Consider the following 5,100-nt stretch of genomic DNA (forward strand, 5'->3'; position numbering starts at 1 on the left):
TAAAGGTGATCAAAGAAAAGGCAAAAGTCCAGGTCCTTGCTCTGGTGCTTGGCTAATCCTCCTCTCTATTGCATAGCTGAGCAATAAGTCCAAGATCCAGTTAGCATGACTTAACAAGTGGAAGGCTGTTCTGTTGACTGAGGGCAGGAAAGCGGGACCCAGGGAAGAAGGAGGAGAGAAGAGAGTGTTCTTGAGACATTACAGCACCCCCCTTCCCACTTCTGATTTAGTAGTAGTAAATACACCAGTCATGTGAATGTGTGTGCCATCATGTGCAGCAAGCGTACGGCCTTAAGATACTTGACGTGGAGCTTGGAACAAAGCATCACAGTGTGTAAAGCCAAAGTGCCTCATCACGCTTTTATTACTGCAAACTGCTGGTTAGGTGGCCAGCGCACATTTAATTTATTCAACCAATCTTTATGTGTTTTGTATTTCTGGTTAAAAATACTGAAAATGAAGTAATGTAGCTATCAGTAGTTTAGTAATCAAGTTATTAAATGTTTTCATCCTGTTACATTAACCTGCCTAGGGCTGTAAATAAAAAAAATGCTTTTGGCTAATTTAGATGACAGACTGTTTAATAATTTGCATAGTCCTTTAGCTAAAGACCCTTAGAAAACCCAAACAGTTTTAGTAATGATATAAAGCGAGTTATAAAGCTTATCATGTCTATTAAAATGACAATATATCAACTTATTAACCAGCTAACACTTTGTTAGCTTGTGCTGCTACATATGGTGCAGAAAGAAATAAACAGGCATAATATTCAACACAATACAAGTTGATATTAATATTTTTATAGTTTGTCTCAGTCTATATATTCAAATAAATCAACGAGTGCTGATGCTATGTGTCAAAGAACAAGACTTTTGTTAGATCCCAGTGTACTTTAAAAAAATAAAAAGATGTCATTTGTTTCTGCTTGTTTAAAACCAGTAGAAATGAGGTCTGAATCCTTTTATTGGCTAAAAACTATTGGCTTTATCTGATGAAACACTTATTATTATTATTATTAGGGAACTTTCACTTTCAGTTGGTGCAATGTTTTCTGTAGTTTGATGTAATTGTTGCATTTCTCTTGCTGGAGTTAGTTTAATAAAAAATACTGTCAATAACTTGTTAAATTTCAGGAGATAAATATCAAGAGAGGCTTGTTCAACCCCAGATTGCCTCTGTAAATAAATAGAAAGCTTCGTTACAGCTGTAGCCTGGTCACAGGTTTGTTTTGTTTCTCTACCTGCCTTTCCTTATTACCAAACTTCCTCTTTTTACATCCTCGCTGACATATTTTCATCCCACACGTTGATTGCTCTGAATGACAAGAAATTAATTTTTTTTTCTTTGACATCTTCTTTTTGCGCTTGTTCTTAACAGGAGGAGAGTACCTTTTCCTGCATTTTCCATCAAATTTATTAAGTTTCTGTAAATCGAAAGTAACCTTAGGCCCTATCAGAAAGGCTGTGTTAAACTTTTTTTAATTAAAATGTATCCTACCATGTCCAGATGCACCAGCAGCATATCAATATTTTACAAAGAAGCTGAAAAAAATACTGAGAAAATCCATTTCTGTTTGCATAATGTTCCCTCAAAATAACAAGAACTGCTTGTTTTAGAAAAAATAAATGACCTTTAACTTTATTAAGTTCCCAGGAGCACATTTTGATTTAAGCAACCCCCCCCCCTCCACACACACACACACTTAAGAAGGCTGTTTTCTCTATTACTTGTAACAAAGTATTTTTACTTCCTGTAATCAACTCATTTATTGGTGTGAATATTTCTGCAACATCTATCTTACACAACAAGAACTGGACCACGTGCCAAGATGTTTACCCCAAAAACCTTTTTTACTCAGGAACAGAAAAAAGTTTGCATTTATTACAACACAGACAAGCAAAGCAGAGGTTCTTGCTCAGTCAGAGCTAATCAGCAGTTTAGACAGCTGCTGATTAGCTGAAGGTTAGAGCTGTCTGTAAAGCAGAATGATGCAAAAACAAATTAGTTTTCCTCTAATTGAGTTGGATTTTCCTGTCAAAATGTTTTCGAAATGTTTCTGGAGCATGAATTGTATTTTTGTTTTGTTTTGTTTTACCAATTTATTAAATCGGGTTAGTGCTCCATTTTGATAAAAAGAAGTATAAAAAATACTGGGGGGTTTTATTACCAGAAGCTTTAGGAAAGTTTCAGACGTTTTGGTTTTGTTAAAATACCACATAGAGTTTTAAATAAGTTAAACTTATTCCATCGCCTCCAAAGAGAGGCTGACCTAAATTACTTATTTGGAAACGATCTTAACAGTTGTGGACATCTTTCAGCTTGGATCAATGACTTGCTAAAAAAAAATGAGCAGAAAAAAAGGCTCTAGGAAAGATTAAGCTGTTGTTGTGAAGCAGCAATGTAATCCACCACACAGAGCTCAAATTAAATGTGGAAAATGGTAAGTGGGGCCATCTAATTCAGTTACACTGAGTGAATTAAAGGTCACTGGTGAAGACATCTTGGAAAGCTTCAAATAAGTTTAAGAGTTTCTTCTGGTATCAAAAATGTCAGAACAATAACAGCCTGTGTTGTCAGACAAAGTTTACACTCTTCAAATCCGTTAAAGGTCCACAGCAATTACCCCCACAGACAGCTACGAAGCATACAAAAAAAATTACACAAGAAAAAAAAGAATTAAATAAAACACACGCAATCCCGTATATTAAGTTCATATCCAGGAAAAAAAAAAAAGAAACTCTTCACCTGATTGAACTTATATCATTTCTGTCCAAAGTGCAGTCAACTATTTGTGGCCCCTGGACTGATTTTGTGCGTCCCCCAACTGCAGTTAAAGAATGATACACATTTAGTCGCCAGCCACGGTAGTTGATCCAGCCGGGAAACTTTTTATAGTTTATTAGAACAGAACGGCTTCCCAAAATCTTAAATCTTCTTCCAAAAACATTAGATGAAATGCAAAGTAATCAAGCGTCCTGCTTTGTAGTAAATAGAACTACATTTATCCAGGGGCTTTTACTCTAAAGCAAACCTCAGTGCACTCAAAGCTGAAATATTTTAGTGAAAATAGTCAGGATCTCAACTAAAGAGGAAAAAAACAAACAGCTTCATAAAAATAAGAATTATTGTGCAACACTTATAAACGAGGACCAGCCTTTCAGATTTCTGCACGCTAATTAAAGGGCACTGATGTAACACTCGTATCTCTTTCACAAACATGAATAAACAGCTTTTATAATAAGAATCCCCTTTTCACGCTTTATTGCAGAGGGAACGTCAGTACACAGTGCATTTGTGATTGTCAACAAGTGAGGCAAAACATCTCTTGCAAATTAGCTCATAAAGCAACAACTGATAAATGTTATCAGTACATCGACATTGTGTTAAATTAAACACAATGTCGTACAGCACAGTCACATTTACATTTTTAAATATTAAGTCATTTGTACATTTCTCCTTGAGATTAAGTGCTTTGATAAGCCTCATTTATTAAAGCCGAAACTGATTAAGTCACTATGCAAATGAGATTGGAGATTTAAAAAAAATTAATTAAAAAATTAAAACATAAGCTTTTAATTGAAGCCAGTGTCCTTATCGGGGAAAACTAAATCCTCTCATATTGGCTTAAAATATTGCTGAGAGCAAATACACAGGTCAAAAAACGCTGCACAAAGCTGCAGCAAGCATATTGTATACAATGAAAGATGCTGAAACATATACAGACTGTTAGTGGACATGATGTTTTATCAATTCTGCTGTTCAAAGCCCGAAATGACATTTGTACTAAATTACTCACAGACTGTGCCGTTAGCCAGCAAGCGAAAAATCAGAATGCGCGTTCACGACGTGACATTAAGGAGGACAAGATCCAATAATAAAGGAGCTTTCCTGTTCCTGCGGGAGATCTTCAGCTAGTCCTGAATCTGCGGCCAGACAGAAGTAATTTGGAGCAGGAACGGAGTCTTTAATGACAGTGTCGTCGAGGTGGGAGGGTAAAGGTGAAAGTGAAAAGAGACCAGTGATTTTATTGGTATTATATTGTTCAGGTTAAGATGCCTCAGACAGCCATTATTTTAGCAGTAAATGGAGTTGAGGTGCACACATCAATGCTATGTGCCAATCATAAGTTCCTTTATTTCTTAGAAAGCACACAAAATGTATATATGGTAAATGATATATACCGTCATTAATCAGTATAATTATGAAAACCGTAATTTAAACACTACTACTACTAAAAAAAAAAAACATGAAATAAATAAGAAACAATGGTGGTGAAGGCAAACACCAACATCTTTACAACCAGCTCATCAAATATAAAGACATGACGTCCAAATACCACAAATAAAAGAATAGTTCAATTATCCATGAAGGCAGCTTTCAAAGAAAAAGGTATATGCTGTGATGGCTACAAAAGAAGACTAATTCCAGTTAAACGCCAATAATGTTTTCCTGCCTTTATTCATTTTTTTTCAAACTGCATCAGTGCATTTGGTAGGTACGTATGAAATACACTCTGCTGCAGAGTTTCCAGAACTAAATAGATGATACAGACATTATCAAGATTATTTCTGACAAACATCTGGTTTTTCTATAACTTTTTCCAGAGGGATGTTGGTGTAATGCAAAATGACTCATGTACATTGTTTTTAAACCTTTAAACTCCAAGCAGTTGAGCTGATTTCTTTCAGCGATGGTCTCCAACTACTCCTTCATAAACTCCTAATCTGCAGAATGTGTCAACAAATTCTCTTGTCCCGAGTTCTGGATTTCTGAGGCTCCCCCAAATACACCGTAGATACCATTGGTGTCTCGGCTGCTTCTCTAATAACAGATTGATCAATTATTCATTTATAACATTTAGGATATTTTATTTTTAACATCTGGTGAATTATAACCAGATGTTACACTTTATTAAGGGGTATCAGAGTGCAGGGGTGTCAATACAAATGCATGGCACACATTTCATTTTTTTTGTAAAAAAAAAAAAAAATGTTGAACCATGAATACTTTTACTAAAAACTTGAGGTTTCCGGTTGCAGCATGACGACGTGTTAAGAAGGGGTTTGAATACTTTTGCAAGGCACAAGGCATTTCAAGCAA

This window comes from Poecilia mexicana, unplaced genomic scaffold, assembly GCF_051168715.1.
Source record: "Poecilia mexicana isolate PSO_F unplaced genomic scaffold, ASM5116871v1 scaffold_12, whole genome shotgun sequence".
Lineage (NCBI taxonomy): Eukaryota > Metazoa > Chordata > Actinopteri > Cyprinodontiformes > Poeciliidae > Poecilia > Poecilia mexicana.